Below are 18,367 nucleotides of genomic sequence, written 5' to 3'. Positions count from 1 at the left end.
GCCAATACGTAAAACGCCGTACAAGGCAGTGAGAGACAAAGACTACAGCTAACAGTTTGTCAATCAACGGTCACATCTCCCGTCAATTAATACTTTAGAGACTGCTGCTCTCTGTCAACTATGTTTTTATTCTTGATGTGTATTTCAAATTTAATACCGCTTTCCGGTACAAGTCAGGATACCAGTTGTACCTCGGTTAGCTGTTGTTGGTCATTGTTAGCAATTCCACTTGATAACAACACATTATGGTGGGTTAGCATTAGCACCATGTATTTTCCAGACTGCCAAGGCGACGCCATTGTTATGATCCCAGTTTTGTTGTTTATGTTGTATTACTTCCTGTTTTATTTTGAGAATGTTCCATTCCCTCACCTGTCCTTCTTCCCGCCTCCCTCCACCTGTTCCGGATCCCCTCGTTAGTGTGTCTGTATATATAGTCTTTGTTCTCCCTCACGTTCTTGTCAGTTTGCTCCATCTTCCTCCCAACAGTGTCTCCTCGTGACCCCCCGCGGTATGTTTCTGTTTTTTGTTCCTTGTTGTTTTCATCGATCTGCACTTTCCTTCTGCCCTTTTGGCTTCTTACTTCGTCTTTTGTCCCTGTGACTCGTATTTGCTTTATTGGATTCCTTGGTTTTTGCATATTCAGCTTTGTTTTATTAAAGTTCGTCTTTTGTTTCCCCTACCTGCCTCCCATGTGCTGTCTGCATTTTGGGTCCTCACCTTGTATAACTGTAACCTGCAACAACCATGGGGTTGACATTTTGTGTTTTGAGTGAGACCACGCTGATATGAAGGCTAAACCCTTGATTCCTATTTTTAAATGCTCGTAAGACCATTTTTCAGTTATTTGATAACCCAAGCGGTCGTGGTCTCTTTTAGCGAGTCACGAACCAGCAGCGAACCGTCCTGCGGATCCGCCTGTGTTCTCGATGCGTTCGCCTCAGCGGCTCAGACAGGCCTCGCCTTGATCTGAGAACACGCGGCGTCCTCAGTGCTGACAGTTTATGCAAGCAGTCCGTTGCGTTGATCACGGCCACTTTGGGGCAAGAACCGTCTCGCGCTTTTACAGAGCTCAGACGTTGAGATGCACTGGGAGGAAGACGGGTAAAAAAAGCAAAGTAAAAAAGACACTGAACACAGAAACGTCTCAATCGAAGAGGAACAGCTGAGAGGTCTCAGGCATCTCAAACACAGTCGAGCACAGCGTGATGGCTTCCGGATCTTTCCTGCTGCTCTGGTGGTGAAACAGATGTGAAACGGGTGTCCTGAATACTCCGATTAGATACCACTTTTTCTAAGGACTCATTCATTGAGAAGTTAATGACTCACGATGTGAAATTAATTTTACATCCAGTGGAACATTCCCTGTCAGTGTGTGTGTGTGTGTGTGAGAGGGGTGGACCGCCATCGGCCTAATGTTCTTCAAAGTCAAGATGAATGGACCCCTCCCGTCTTTGGTGAACCCAGTCTCTCCTATACCGATCAGAGATATGCGCTTTTGCTTCTTTTTTTTTTTTTTTCACAGCCCCGGATTCAATTTATGGTTTAATTAACATTTCACAGCCAAAAAAGACACTCTCTCTCATGTCTTCAATAGCGCAGCTGGCCGGAGATGTATTTATGGATATAGTGAATCGAAAATGAAAAAAAGAGATTTTCGATTCGGAGATTGTTACATTGTTTGATGGAGCCACATATATGGACTCAAGCTCGACAGCTGGTGGAAGACGTACTGTCAGTGTACCGTTCTCTGAAAAAAGGGGAAAAAAAAGTCCCTCCGTCTCTTTGTTCACCGGGGAGCAATAAAAACAGATGGCAACTAAAATGATCCATGTATCCGGTGCGACGACAATTCCTAATCATAATTTATCCCGAGCTCATCACAGTAATGTTGTGTTTGCAAAGTGGTTAATTCCTTTTTGATTCAGTGCCGTCGTAAAAAGACACTCTCCTCGCCGAAGTGAACACTATTTCAGTTGTCACACCCGCTACGGCTTACTGTCAGCGTTACACCGGCGGACGCTGATTAAAGCTTTAAATTTTGATCAGTGGTGATTCAGGCTCTTAATAATGGTCAACAGCGATTAAGCTGTCACTGGAGGGGAAGGTCATTTCCACTTCCTGGTAATGACACACGCTGCTTTTCAATATCGAACGGCAATTACGCTGGCAGAGAAAAGAAACTAACACAAGCTAATTTATTAGTTATTATCTATAAGATACGCCGATTGTACTAAATATGAGGAGCGTCTTTGAGCCGCATTCTATATCTGCATTTTGGAGTGTGTGCCACTTGAGACGCTGAGTGCGAATGTGCAGCAGGACCTGGATGCCACCTCTGTGCAGTCTGCTCTACACTGGTTTCCCCTTTACGATCCAGGAGAGATGAAACGCTGAGAATGTAATATCAATATGAGGGTAATCAATAAGAAACCCAGGCTTTTATCTGGATTCGCCTCATTATTTCACATCATGAGGAGTGTTCGAGCTGGATTGGGCGAGGCTCTAACGGCGGCGGCGTTGATCCGTTGGTCGGTCTTTCGGGTCAGTCGCATCGCCGCGAAATGATTCCAGCCACGAGATTTAAATGTGTCTTACCATGTTACACACATCGCAGCGCATATTTCACTTGGGCTTTAAACTTTGAGGTGATCTGAAGCACATTTCTACACATCAAGTCTCGTTTATTCCTTTTTTAACCACAGCTATTGTGTGATTGGCCCTGAGTGCTGCTTAAACAGCATACTCTCACTCCCAACTCCTCAAATACATCAGTGTAGGTCAGGTCAAGCTAATTTTATTGATGTATCGTCAATTTATTACAAGTTATCTCATGACACTTTTCAATCGGAGCTGTCTAGGTCTCTTTAAGTACTAAGTGACCTCGAGCTTTAGACTATGATGCTCTCCTCCTCTAGCGTCACTACGCACATGAAAGACTGCTGAAGTTAGCAGTAATACTCATATTCAACATCTGGCTGGACCTTCTCTCTAACAGCTCATATGTGACACATTACGACTTTTGGACTGTCATTGCATTACCAAACAGTTACACAAACAGTTTGTTATATAGGCACAAAAACTACCTGTGATGACTTAAAAACAAATCACTCTGGACTCAAAGCCACGAAAGGGACACAAACACCAGTCTCTGGAGGAAAAGCCCAGTGTATCACCTGTCCAACCACTCCAGCCTGTCCTGGACTTTTCTCTCTTTTTTTTTTGTTTGTTTTCTTTTTACTTTTTTCTAACAGGACGGTTCAAGAAGTGATTCTAGAGGTACGTCCAGCTTAGACACGTACAGCCACTGACCAGACTCTTGACGGATTGGGAAAGCAAGTGCACTACACTAAACAGTGTGCCTAAAGGCATCGTGTGTGTGCGCCTGTCTCCTGGAAGTTAATTGCTTCATGGGTATCATTTTGGTAAGAAGACTTTTAGGCTTCTTTTGTGCTCTTTAGTCATTATTAACCTCGATAACAATGAAAGAAAAAACCCACACGGTCTGTTCTGTAGCTGTTCTGGAGCTTTTTTTTTTCTTTCACCACGTCACACCAGCAGATTTGCAGATGTTTAAATTTCCATTTTCGAGCACTTTAGTCGAGCTTGAGATATTTATTGTGTCTGCTTGTTGTCAATGTAATTGTAGGCTAATTTGTTTGGTCCGGCCTGAGCCTTTGTCCCACAGAACACAAAAACAAAAAAAACAAAAGTACTATTCAACACCTCACTTTGCCTCATACCGTCGTGCACACCATCTGCAGATGTTGACAAAGGACTACTGGCAGGGTACACAATGAACTGGGATGGATTGGATTAAGCGGGACTTACAGAAGGCTTACAGTGATGGATATCTACAAAAGCGTTTCCTTTTTTCAAGGATTTCTTACTTTGTTTTTCCATTTTCTGAAGTGTTTATTCACTTTTTACCAGCTGCGGTTTCTTCTTCTTCTTTGTCTTTCACCGCTCTGGTGTGACAACAGTCGCCCAGCCACACTCAAGTTTAATGCACAATGACAAGTCTTTTATTGTGATCTTACACGTGTTACGCGGTGCAGCGCACAGTGATCTTATTGAAAACACAGAACAGATATGGATTGTTTAGATTTACAGCGCGGCAGAGGAATAATTACGTCTTCTGATTGAACGGAGTCTGCGCTCTCGGGGGAGCGGCGCCGCTCCAAAAACAAAGAAAAAGATTAATAATGAAATGATGAGACGCCGACGATCTGCTGGGAGGGGGGAGGCTGTGATTTAAAGATCTGGACAAGCTGAGACTTAATCACTTTATCTGATTGGTATTTGAAGCTATGAATCTCAATTAGCGAGCATTAGGATGTTTTCTGGCAGTTATGCGGAGTCCATTTCCATGATTGCAAACCAGCCTGCTTGTCAGCCAGAGATAATACGCTGCTAATGGATGACGGAAAACAGAGAAAATGCTACAGATGGAAAAATGTGAAAAAAGTAAGTTATTTTACATGTCAGTGATTTCTAACATATTGATAACACAGTATGAATGAGATGTAAGCCTCATATAAAAATCTATGGACTGAATTTGTATTAAATCCGGCCTTTATTCCCACGTTTTCTCTCAGCTGCTGCTGTTGTTGTTGCTGTTTTGTCTTATAATTAATGATTTCCTATCTTTGGCTGCTTTGTTTCTCCACGCCGGCCACCGAGCGTCGGGTCCTCTTGTCTTTGTGCGCCTTAATTACGGCTGAACAGCAGACAATGGCTCCCGTAACCGATAGGCCTTTTCTCTCGGCTCGCAGGTTCTCTATCATTCCCCGCCACAGGTCCCTCAAAATGGCTGCCTTTGTACCTGCTCCCACCATACCTCCATTATTAACAAACCCAAAACAGTCGCCCTGGTTACCTGCTGATAAGCAAGCTAGGCTAATTCAGTTAGCCTGTTATCTCATCAGTCGGGAGGTAGAATGAAAGACGCTGGGAAATCACCTAATTAGCCACTTTGATGCATTGTTCCTTTGTAAGGAAGTGATCAGCAGAAAGATTAGCTTGCTTACTCCGCCACTCCGGCATCGACAATATGCTTTTGATTTTCTTTTCCCGCAGTTTGTGATATATATTTAAACATTTTTTTTTAATTATTCACATTCTGATCTCCTATTTTTTTGCTCTCTAGGTGCACAGAAATTCCCGAGCCCGGGTTCCACAGAGCCTCTTTAGCATCACCTGGGGTCATTTTGAATGAATGCTAATCTAGCATTCAGTTTGATTCAGTTCATATATATATATATATATATATATATATATATATATTCACTTCCATCTCTCTCACTCTCTCAGCGTTGATTTTTTGCATCCCACAGTAAGCTGCCTCTTTGTGGCAGCCTGTGTCTGATATCGGCAGAGGCTCTCGGGGAGAAGTGTGTGTGTGTGTGTGTGTGGATGACATCGGGGGAATCACTCAGACGAGTATCCTACTTGACAGTTGCTTGCTACCATCCGATGCCTCTCACCTGAGGCACAAGCACCGACGTCCTTCAAAACCATCTGCCTGTCTTTCACTGCTAATTGATTTGTCCTTGGATGGAGGTGTCTGCGAATGCTTCGGGGAGAATATGTATTTTGACAGATGCGCTGTACATGAACGCGTACCAGGCACAGGAAAAAAGGGTGGGGCCTTGAACAGAAGACGCTTTCGGCACCCAGAGGTGGATTAGTCGTCTTTGTGATGCGTTGAGTTGTTTAAAGAAAGCGGCGGGGAGTTTAATGGCGAGGCGTCTCAGCGATTTAACGGCGGCAGTCTGGTTTGTTTTCCTTTGCGCTTCAAAGTACATTAAACTCGCTCTCTTTCTCTACACTTCTCTTGTGCCCTCTGGTAGTTCTTTAACTAAGCCAGCAGTTTTCACAGTCTTTAGGGATTCCTGCCAAAGTGCTAGAAAACACTATCACAGGAAGGGGGGGTGGTCTCCCTGCCTTTTCTGATCCAGCCTGATCCAGCTTCCAAAACGGTTTCCCATCAAAATCCAACTCCCCAAGCACTGAAATCAATACTTTTTTTTTTAACACAATAGCACTATAACAGCCGACCCCCCTGCTGTGCGTCTTTATTTCTCAGCAAGACCATAAAGGCAATTATTAATTCAGGAAGTGAGGAATTATTCAAAAAGAAAACGCTGCAAGCCACAAGTTGAATGCTGAAGCCTGTAGTCTGAGTTCAGTCTTCTCCAGGGATTCCTCAAGCACAGATTTATTTTTTTTTTATTTTTGCATGATAGTACACTAGAGTGTAGCGCTCCTCCTTCAAGAGACATTTCACCATCCCTGAACTCGCCGAAAACAACCTTGTCACCCACTTTGGTTAGGGTTAGGAAAAAGACCATGTTTTGCCCCGTCTGGTTCTGTTGTCACAACCATAACTGGAAATTGTCCTGACTTTACAGGTCAATTAAAAGCCAGCGGTTTCATGCTGTGTGTTGAAATGCAGGCTTGAACTGAGTTCTAGCGCTTCAAAAATATGCAGTGTTGTTTTCACAAACACAGCTGGAAAATTTTGCAATGTGTCATTAAAAGTATCCATTGGTTTGACCCATACAAATGTTGACATCAGCTGGTGTTTTTTTGTTTGAAAACAAGCCGAAACAGCTGTCTCTTGACATCTCACCAAAAATATACAGTTCTGTTGCCACAAACACAGCTAGAAAAAGGTCCTCACTTGTTATATTGTGGTTCCAGGCTTACAAGTGTTGACACAGCCTCAAACAGAGGTCTCTCACTTGATGTCTCGTCAAAAAATATCAAGTTTTGTCGCCACAACCAGGGATGGAAAATGTCCCAATGTGTCATTTTACCCTTACAAATGTTGAAAGCAGCCGGTGGTTTCACACTGGCTCTGAGATCTCTCACCTGGCAGCCGTCTCACCCAGCCATCACCACTATCCCCTCTAACAGCCGACATGAAGAAGAAGGTGTTTGGGGTTATAAATGATGGACATTTGAGCTCATTTATCAGAAATAAAGCGATATTCAAACCACATAGAAGCAGCTTCTGCCGTAATATTCCACCCTCCTAATTAGCATCGGCTGCAGCGTGAGGGACTTTCTCCGACGTTGTAAGAAGAGGGGAGAGAGGAGGGCAAGCGCAGACTTACACTGCCAACCAATAATTGGTCTGACTCCGAGGATCTATTCCCCGGTGCTGTATTGAACAAGGAGTGCGGCTAATGTATTGGTGTCAGAAAAGGTTAAATGCCTACACCAGCATTGAAATGTAATTAAGCTTTTTCTCCCAGCCCGGGAAGAAAGAAGCAACACAATCATTGATTGCACACTACATACAAGACATACAAAAGCAGCATTAATACCTTTTTAAGTATGCATTTAAACATACTCAAAACCCTTATTCATCTGAATAATGTAGTTAGGCGAGAAAATAATCACACTATGTAGCATTAAATAACCACAATCACCAGTATGTTGGCTTCCACAACAGCATCCACCGGCTGAGTCTCAGCACAGACATACAGCGACGGAGTCCCTCGGCCTTATTATAGCAAAGCAATACAAGGTTTTAAAAAATGCAGGTTTAATTATTTGATCGTACCTGTGATCGCTTCCCCACAAACCTAATAATGGCATGGATGTCTGCTGGGGGCGCGCGTTGATTCCTGGGAGGCTGCGGGCTACCGAAGACACGATTAACCATTTGCATTTAGATTGTGTGTTGACACATAGTATAGACGTATGGCCCCGTGATTCAGTCATAGGGAAAGCGGAGCGGAGGGCCCGAGAGATAGAAGTTGTCTAGAGGGGCCCTCAGTGTGTGTGTGTGTGTGTGTGTGTGTGTGTGTGTGTGTGTGTGCACGTGTGAATGTTTGTATATACACACAGTTCGAGGTGGTCCAGTGTTAATAGCCATGTCTATCTCGCTCCCTCGCGGCTTTCCTCAGGTCTTTTCTCCTATCAGCGATGAGGGATTGGAGGAGTCGCAGCATCGGCGCCACTGTAGCTCATTGCTTATTAGTTAGCCTCAGCACTCCGAGGAGAACACGGGGGGGTAAATATAAGGTGGATTTAAGGAGGTTCCATCCAGTGAATGGATGGATTACACGATTATGAAGAGCCCTGCGGGGAGGCTGTGAGGTGAGCAGAGGCAACCAGCTGGCGAGGAAGGAAAGACATGAAAATACTTTAAGCAGTACTCCTCGGATGTGCAGTCATGTGAAAAACACTTTTCTGAGGGCATTTGATTTTTACTATACAGTAAAAGTCAGTGTTGCCGTTGTGCACTGTAGTGTTAAAGGGACTCTGCTCTAAGTAAAGCTAGTGTTATTGTTATGTGGAGACACAGTTAAGGGGAAATAGTATTTTTACAATCTGGGCCCTATTTTAGTAGTTGGTTATGACAACATTTTATTTATCAGCTTCACAGCTGCTGTGACAGTGGCAATGTGTAAAAATGGGAGAATGCACTCAAAGCACATCTGAAGAAAGTGCAATACTTGGGTACTAATGGGTGTCAGCCTCCTGCAGATACATAGCAACGTCCAGCACAACAGGGTAGATTTATTGTCATTTATTAAAAACAAAATAATGTTAGAGTCCCTGAGTCCTGCTACATGGAATGAGTTCAGGAGTCTCACAGCCTGAGGAGTAAAGCCGCTCTGTAGTCTGGTGATACGGCGGCGGATACTTCTGTATCTTTTGCCCGATGGTGGCAGGGTGAACAGACTGTGGCTGGGGTCGTTGTCGCTGCTGTTCTGTAGACGGGTACCAGTGACGCTCTAGATCGTTTTTTAATCACCCGCTGTGGAGCCTTCCTGTCCTGGGCCGGGATGAATCATGCCAGATTGTGACGTTCCCTGTCGGGATGCTTTCTCAGGGAAGGAGAGCTACTTACACCGTCATTTTCAAGGTGAGGTCAGCCGAGAGGCGAGAGGGCTGACGTGTCACGAATCAGCAGGCTGGAGGAACCGCAGAGGGAACAAGGTTGTGCAGGAGGAGTTCAAGGTCATGAAAAGGTTCTGGTGAACCATCTACCGGGTGAGGAAGGAGAGGCGGCGCTTTGTTAAAATGTCAAGTCGGCCATTCAAAGACGAAATCAGAGCTTTGCAGTCCACATTTTTACCACAAATTACTGGAAATAAGACCTCTGACATACGAAATGTGACAAACTTGTTTAATTAACCGCCAGCTTAAATTACTAATCGTCATAGGCGTACGTTTAAAACAAAGCTTCAATTGGTAAAATCGTTTAAACAATCTGAATGTATTAACTGCATTCAAACATTTATTCATTGATTTACTATTAAACTTGGATAACTGACAGTTGTAGCATGAAGAATGGAAACCTCAGTTTGTTCCCAATTGTTTGAAAAAGTGTTACAAATAAAAATTCTGCAGATAAAAGTTTTAAAATCCTCACATGAATTCTACTTGTCCCAGTTCTTGCCGCGATACCATTTTGGAAAGAAAGCCTCACACATTAATCCTACATGTGTGCTTATGTGCTTAGGAAATGTATTGCGTAAATTGTAAAACGACCAAGAAATGTGTCCCATCGTATACAGTCGAGGTTATTGTATCTGTCGATGCAGGCGACAGGTGATGACTCGCGTGACAAATTCTTTCACAACCGTGACTCGATCGATCAGCACGCGGAGCGAATCTAAGTTTGTAAAGTCAGCGGGGGAGACAAACAGACAAATGCAACACGTAGAGCGTACTGAGTTTGTCTTTATCGACGGGCTGCTCAGCTGAAATTTACAGAGCTCGGCTGTGTGAAACAGTTCATTAGCGAATCGATCCCACGGCGTACGCTTCTCTGTCACGCTGTCAAAGGTGCCAGCTTTCCTCTAAAGCTGTTGTTATTGATATTCCTCAATGTTTCTCCTGTTTTTCTTTTGTTGCACCAACTCACTTTTCTCGCTCAGATGAATCTTTCATTGATTTCGACCTTCAAAAATGTCTTTGCTCTGCTGCAAAATTCAAGAGGTGCACTTTTGAAAAGTTAGATCTTGTTTTTCAGCCTTTATGTGACGAAACATGTCACATACACTCAAAAGACTGAGATGAGAGTCAGCGACACACTGCCACCTTCTCGGGATATAAAAGATCCTATTTAGAGGATCTTAGGTCCAGACTTTCACATACTTTTTAGATTGCCTGAGGCCAGTTTTACAACAGCGAGATGGAAAATGTGTTTATAAACTTTCAGATAACTTCAGAAATTTATTTTTAAATGGGTGAATAATGGAAAGACACAACGAAAATTCCTAAGAATGGAAAAAAACTTTGGACTGTGAGCCCCGGGATTGTCTCTTCCAATTCAATTTCATCGACTGATTTCTTCAGAAACAACAGCAAACGCGTTGCAGTTAAGGGGTAGTAAGGGCTAGCGTGCTAACAGGCCAAACTGAAATGGTGAACATGATCCACTCTAAACCTGCTAAACGTCTGTGTATTAGTATCGTCACTGAGAGCGTGCTTGCATACTGATGTTAGCATTTGTCTCAAAGCGTTTAGCATTTAGCTTTCAGCTGCTCTGGCTCCACATCACTTTTATTGTCATGTTTGGCATATGGATGCTGAAGCCTGTCGTCAGGAACACGGTTTGAGGTTGAGAAGGATTTTTAAGTCCTTCCTACGTCATGACATGTGCGCTGGGTGCATCAGAGGCACGTATGCATGAATGGGCAAACGCTGATATCCAGTGCCAAATTAGACCAATCATGTGATGGTGTGTTGGTGTATGTGCACAACTGCGAGGGCATAATGTTTGCTTTTTACTCATCTCACCATGCAGGGCCTTCATTTAGTCACAAATGAGAAGGCAACACGTTGCAGAGCTTTTATTGCTTTTCTGTTCTTTCTTGTTCGAGCAGCTTTAAGCAGCCCTTTCACCTAGTTTTTTTTTTTTCACAGCACGATTGGCGCACGGGCCCCAATCATCTCGGCGCTGCTTCTCATAAAGCCAGATCAATTACTCCGAGTGGGACCTGATTTTTGTCTAATTTCCTGTCCTCATTTTTCACAGCTTCACAGGGACTGTAGAAGAAGGGAGCGCCATCTGTGCAACTTTGCCCAAACGACAAAAAAAAAGGGGGGGGGGGGGGACACCCTCTCTGTGTTTAAGATAATCTCACTGAGGCACTTGTTCTCCTGGAAATCCTCTTGCCACTGAAATCAATTTGCTTTCATCAGGACTAATGACACTTGGTTAAGGCTCCCATTTCCAAGTGAGGCCATTCAGGGAGCTATTCATGGAGGATGAAGTAACTTGGTGAAAACACTTCAGTATTCAGTGATCCATATGGTCAGTAGACTTACTGAATTGATCAAATGGAAGTGCACATCCTAAAAGGCATCTGTGCTTGTACAATGCAAAAATGACATCCTTTTAACTCAAGTGGAATACTTAGTTCTTCATTTACTGCTTTTTATTCATTTGTGTGATTTGTTCTTTTCTGCGCGTTTCTGAGGTTGCAGTTGAGCCAAACTTAAGCCGGCTACCATGCTCACAGCATCTGTGCTAACAAGCTATTTTTTTAGCAGGTATAATTACAATGTTTTTCTAATGCTAACTTTTGCTAATGACAGCCAAGGTTAACCAGCCTTCCTACAGGGGTCATTAAGGAGAGCAAAACTTAAAGGATAAGTTCACCCAAAAATGTACATTCAGTCATTATCTACTTGCCCCCATACCGTACCATAGTCGGGGTGAGTAATTCACACTGTTTATGTAGCGAGAACAGACGAAAACAAAAGCTGTGAAAAATACATCACCCACTTTCAAGTTTTAATGAGCATCATTATAGGAAATAAAAAAAATATATATATTGTCACAATTATCCTTTAGGGTTAAGTTGATGAATAGTCTTAGCCTTTGATTCCTTGTATAACAGATAATTGAAATAGCAGTGTTTTGAGTGAATCCTGTCCATGTTGCCTTTTAACAGATCATTTTAAAGAAAACTAGCCTGTGTAAAAGCCTTGTTTTTTTCACGTCCTTTCAATCCCCAGAGCAGAGCAGAGATGACATTCCCGGCACAACACTAAAAAAAACCACAGAGCCCACCAGAACGCCTGCAGTAAACGTGTAATAACTGAGCGAGATGGGGAGCAGTCAGTCAGATCAATAGTCGAGCACATCACGGGCTAATCAAAGCCTTCACCCCACAGGAGAGACTCAAGCAGAACATGTTTGTCTCTCAGGATGAACCAGGTGTCAGATCGGCTGGATTATGAAACCGGCTGCAACCAACCGCCACTGTGACTGAAGAGATGGGGAAAAAAAACAAGCGTTAAAAAGCTTCATGTTCAAATTTCATTGTGTGGGTGGTTCCAGAAAGGAAATAAACAAAATAAAGTGCTATCCATCAATCTGTAGGAGGATTCTTTTCTATTTATTTATTTTTTTTCTCATGTCTTAAAAAAATTTGGAAGAAAACCTCTTAAAATGCAAAGAACAAAATGTGCCACTAATTGGTCACCTGTCACATTCAAAATCCAGACAAATAGACGGCAGCATACCACGAGAGTAACGGCTAACTGCTGCAAACAGTAGCTACCATCAGCCAAGTTAGCGAGGTTAGCCGGGCCCCCATTAGCTGACTCTGCCTGGGCTCGGAGCTCTGCTAGCTGGTTAGCATGCTAGACACCTCTGCTAAACAACACATAGACGCTGTGCAATATTCTCAGAAAAATCCTGGGAAGCTGTCGGCTCCTGTCATTCATATAACATCTTCCTCTCCCTCCACCGTCCCACAGAGGAAGGCTTACAGCCTTTCCGATCCCTGCCACCCCACTCCCCCTGAATGTATTCTGGTCCAATTATCTCCAGTGTTAAATCTGGGTGGGACCGGTCCTCTGAATATTTTATGGTCGCTCATTAAACACGAGCTGGAGCCACCTTTTACTGTTGCTGCTACAGCTCTGCATGGGGTTTCGTTCTAAAATAGCAGCCCTTTGCGTTGAACCGGCAAAATTGTCTGTTGAAATGCGACGATGGTCTCCGTGTGTGACTAACAATCAGTGGAAACAGGCTGGTCTAGCGGTAAAAGAGAGTTTCTGTTACATTGTGTTATTGAAAGGCTACCCGTTTGGTAGTAAGTCTGGATGAGGGTGGCGCTGATACATGACTCTAATGTCAATAAAAAAAACGCAATAACCTACATTTCATCTCTGAGGAGGCAACTACACATGAATAAAGTATTACAAATCGCCTAGACATTAAAGTATTTGCATGTCATGTGGACCTTATTGATATTTTTATATTACGTCATATCACGTTCACGTCACATTTTCACGTCGAGGAATTTTAAAGTTTCAACATGAAGAAGTGTTAAATTTGCAGAAACGGACACTTTAACAATACATGTTGGGATTGCAGCTCGGTGAGCAGATATTCAGAGAGTGCAGGCTTCGTGTGCAAGGCCTTAAGCAACATGACAACATTTTAACGCAGGGAGAAGAGTAATTCACTTCACACAGAAAATAATTAGAAATATGAAGGCAAAATTGCTGTTTGAAAGTGACTGAAGTTCCACAGGAGTACAGTGAGAAAAAAGAAAGATAGTGAAAAATATCCATTTTCTTAATTAGAATTGGGAATGAGCCATCAACACATAATTGAGGCCACGAATAGAAGTGTAATGAATGGAAAATTATCAGTCATTACCCCAACCCCAATCAGTAATTTATTCCGTAATAAGGCACAACTCTTGATTGAGCTGCATATAGTAATATGTGACAGACTTGGCTGTTGTTGGGGCGACAAACAGCTCTCATCATATTTACATCTGCAGGTCGTTCAGTTTGCATCGCTCATTGTTTTCTCCTCTTATTTTGCTGATCATGTGTGGGGTTTTTTTCTGCATTGCCTCTCTTCTCAATAATGTAGTGAGACATGTTAATACCTGGGAGCAAGCCAGTACATCTGCAGCCTTACGCTGTTTACCAATTGCCAACTTCACTGGAGCAATAGGGGGTTAATTGCCACGCTCAAGGGCCCCTGACTGGTAGCTGCTGAGGGAGGTGGAGCCATTACTCATTCAGCTCTGAGCTTTTCCCACAAGGTGTGGAGATTCAAATGAGCAGCTCTACGAGCTTAACCAACCTTTAAGCTGCATTTATCCTGATTAGTTGAAAAGGGATGTAAAACATGCAATATCCCACCGACGCAGCCTTATCTTGAAGTCAGCTAAAGCAACACAAAAAATGTGACTTTTCATTCATTGTTCGCCCAAGATCTCTTTAATTTCTATTCTAAAAAAAGTACTCCAAGGGATCATTTGCATTATGCTATATTAGCAATATAGCAATGCTATATTATGATCATCAAAACTTAGCAAATGTAACTGGGCATTGCAGGTCTATAAAAGTTTGAATTTGTTAACATATTAACATGTCGACAAGCACACACGAAAAAAGTGTTTGGAAATTCATCCTCTGATGAAAGCTGCTAATTCAAATATTCACAGCTAACCATCTTCTTTTTGTATTAGCCTTTCCAAAACTAAAATGAGCAGCAGCATGAGTATAATTGTAATGTAACTAGCTGCTTGCCACCATTAGTCTTAATGTTAGCACTCTCAGCTAACTAGCTTAGTGTCTCCAGTAATGGTAATGTTAGCGCACCTATCCAACTCGCTTGTCTCCAGTAATGTTAATTTTAGCACTCCCAGCTAACTAACTTTACTGCATCCAGTAGTGTTAGTGCTAGCATTCCCAGCTAACTACCTCACTGCCTCAACTAGTGTTAATGTCAGTATTCAAAGCTAACTAATTACCACCCCTACTAATGGTAATGTTAGCATTCCTACCTAACTAGCTTATCTTAAGTAATTTTAGCACTCCCAGCTAACTCATAGCATCCATGATCGAAACAAAAGTTACAAGTTTGAAGAGGTAAATCCAGCATTCTTGTCACTGTAGCTTGACAGGCAAAGCAACAGTAGCATAACTAATGGGAGCAGGCTTGACAGCAAAAGGTAAGTTAAGGTACAATTCTTAAAATGTAATTTTTAGATTGAAAGTTTATAGATCTTATGTGACAAGAAGATTATTAATAATCAGGACACAGACATGCTATTTTCCACATTTTCTTCCCCTCATAAAGGGAGCATCTCATGAGGATCTCCAAAGTTACATTTTTTTTTAATGGCACACTGTGTATAATCACACTCAAGGACACACGGCGTCAACACCCAAACACACACACACACACAAAATGTCACCTACTTCCCATCACTGGCGTCTCACTAAACCACACCTGACTTTGTTCTTTTCCCACTCATTCGCAGCTGCTTCAAAGGCATCGTTAGATTAAAGAGAGCCAGAATACCGCGCTTTTTCATCTGCGCTACAGTGCAGCGCTGGGCCGCTCAGCTGTTGGAATTTGAATGAGACAGATGAGAAGAATGGTTGAGGAGGAGGCAGATATATGGATTTCAACATATTCGTGTTTACGTGTTTTGGAGCAGCCATCCTGCTGTGAGGAGCTGTAAATTTTTTTGAGAATAAACAGCTGTAAAGTTTCCAACACACACCAGTCGAACTCTTCGACGAACACTAATTACTGAATGAACAAAATCCCCACGGTGTCTTCCTCCTGGAGTCGAGGCACCTTTGCACCGCGTGCTTTTATTTCTTAAAAGGGAAAGTCAATGGCTGTTACCTGGATTGAACCCATGCTTTTCGTACATATTGCAGGCTGTTGTGTGAAGGCGTGTGAGGAGCTTTTCTTCACATCTTCTCTTACTTCAAAAAAAGTCTACGACTAGTCACATCCATCCAGGTTCTATAAACACAGAGAATCTGACACATTTTTATCATGCCACTGCTTACTGATTGATCAGCGACTGAAAAAAAAGATGGAATAGTGTAATTCCGTTGGGACATCGGGCTATTTTTAAAAGTAGAACAACATATTTTATAGGTGTACTTAAAGCTTAGGTTAGCATTTAACCACCTCCTGGCTGACATTTCCATTTGATTACATCCAGTGAGTCTTATTTCTAGGCTTAAATAAATGTGTCCAATATGTGCAGTGATACTTAAGAAGGAATTTGACAGTGTTAAATGACAATTATAGGAAAGGTGCAAACAGTCGAGTTAGCCAGGCAGTGGTTGAGTGCTAATGTTAACTGCTGCTGCTAACTCTACCAATTATCAAGTATGTTGTCTTTCTATAAAGTTTGGTCCAATGTTGCTATCAATTGTCTTTTCAGTTGCCAATGTAGGATTGGTCAGATTCCCTATGTTTATATGACTTGCAACCCCAAGACATCAGTACAACTTTGAGCTTCCTACCCTGAGCGTGACATCAGAGAAAGAAATGGCCGCGTATGTGGATATGGTGTATTGCTGCAGCTTTGCTTGATGCAGCTAAAAGCGCAACGGCGCCATTGTCGCACTTTTTAGTCACACCACTGTGCGTCATTACATATGTGAATATCCAAGCCAATTTTAGTGCTGGCCACCACACAGTTGTTCCTCCTCTGTAACAGATCAGCATTCAAACGCATTCAATTACCTTTGCTGTGCACATCGGGATTAATCATTTATAATACTTAGATGCCTGCGACGCGTCATTCCTCAGTTCCTGTGCCACTTCTGTCACACGGATTGAACTGGTTTGATATTATACAGAAAGAGATGGGTAGCTAGGAGAAAAAAAGTGGAAGCAATGCTTACCTGATTTAATATTATGCATAAAAAGCCGCGGTGCCGGGGATGCCACTCTGATGCCTCTCATTAATTCTTCAGTTCAGTGGGCTGTGGACAGACACAGCAGATTGACAGGGGATGAGGAGACTTCACCAGCATCTCCTTAATGCTTTGAAATAGGAGTATAGTTTAGCTTTGATGCCTCCTATCGCTAAATGGACACGCACCCCCCCCTACTCGCGCACACCCTCCATGCACCCGTGTCCCAGCCCCCACACGTCGTCAGTCAGTCATCCCAGTGTGAATACATGAATACTGTAAACTGTAGCGACAGGGTAAATTACTCTGTGTGCTATCAAGCCACAAAACATCAAAATGCTTTATGACTTCCTACGACTGTGAATATGGAGATCTGGTGGCTTGGTTTGGTTCAGCTTGTAGGCAGGTGGGGGCAGGGGTACTTCTCCAGGTGCAGCAATCATCGCAGTTCCCATCTAATTCTCTTCTGTGTTCGATTCGCAATCATTTTCTTTGTAAATCGCTCTCAAATAGACGCTCTGTCTTTAAGCTGATTGCCAGGTATTGATCAGGAGCAACACTTAGGAGGACATTTTTTCCTGCATTATGTAGCGGATAAACAACCCGGTTCGTCTCACACACAAGCACGCTGGATCAAATGTGATATTCTCTGCAGGTAATAACACATTTTCCGCGGAAAGCAGCGATTTTGGCTCTGGAGAAGGGAGATGCCAGTGTTGCTCTTCTGCTTCTCAAATCCAAACATGTGAACCACTGGCCTCCATGCATAATACATGGTGGGTATGATGGAGACATCACTCACTGCTGACTGAGCCACGTTCAAACCGAATTACTAAAAAGTTTTGGAGCTCCATGTGTTTGATTCTGAGCGGAGGGGGAGGGCAAGAGAGGGATAGTAGAAACATGATGCGGCTGTTTTCGAGTTTATTCACAGAGAGTAGCTGGAAGGTCACCAGCCACAGCGTGTTTCCACTTCGTATATAACGTTCTTGGGACTGCTCAGTGTATGGAGGATAGACTGTTTCTGCCTGGTCTGCTAGGCTGGTAGCGAGGCAACATCAGTATGCAGCCCAGTCACCAGCAAAGTTTCAGCAAACTATGGATACATTAACATTTGTACGTGACACGGGTCATACCACATCCACGTTACATGTGTATGAGCTGATTGTTAAGTCAGGAGGTGGAGGGGACGGTGGCGGAGTTACAGCTAGGCAAGACAGCTGCCAAGCAAGAGGCCGAGGCGGTATTTCAATATTTGAAAGGATGAAACCACTGGATGTGTCTAAAGAGACACTGTGATATTTTCCAGCTGTATTTGTACCAACAGGACTTATTTGACGACACATCGAGACATTTTCTGGCCATATTGGTGGCAATGGTACCAGATATTGTTGGGGATACATTAGGACATTTTCCAGCCATGTTAGTGCCAGCAAAACCCGATATTTCTAGGTGACTTTCCAGCCGTGGAAGTAGAGTGATAGCTGGACACATTTTTGGAGATGTCAGGACATTTTCCAGCTGTGTTAGTAGTTATAGAACTGGATAATGTAGAGATGTTGGAACCACACTTTAGCAAGGCTAAATGACTCAGATTTACATATGTGAAGGTTAAGACCAGTACAGGTAATAAAGTGACTGAAAGTGAAATCTTTTTTAATATTAACGTTTTATTACAAATATCACCATC

This window comes from Acanthopagrus latus, chromosome 14 (assembly GCF_904848185.1).
Source record: "Acanthopagrus latus isolate v.2019 chromosome 14, fAcaLat1.1, whole genome shotgun sequence".
NCBI classification, from domain to species: domain Eukaryota; kingdom Metazoa; phylum Chordata; class Actinopteri; order Spariformes; family Sparidae; genus Acanthopagrus; species Acanthopagrus latus.
Note: the sequence above shows the minus strand (reverse complement) of the source record.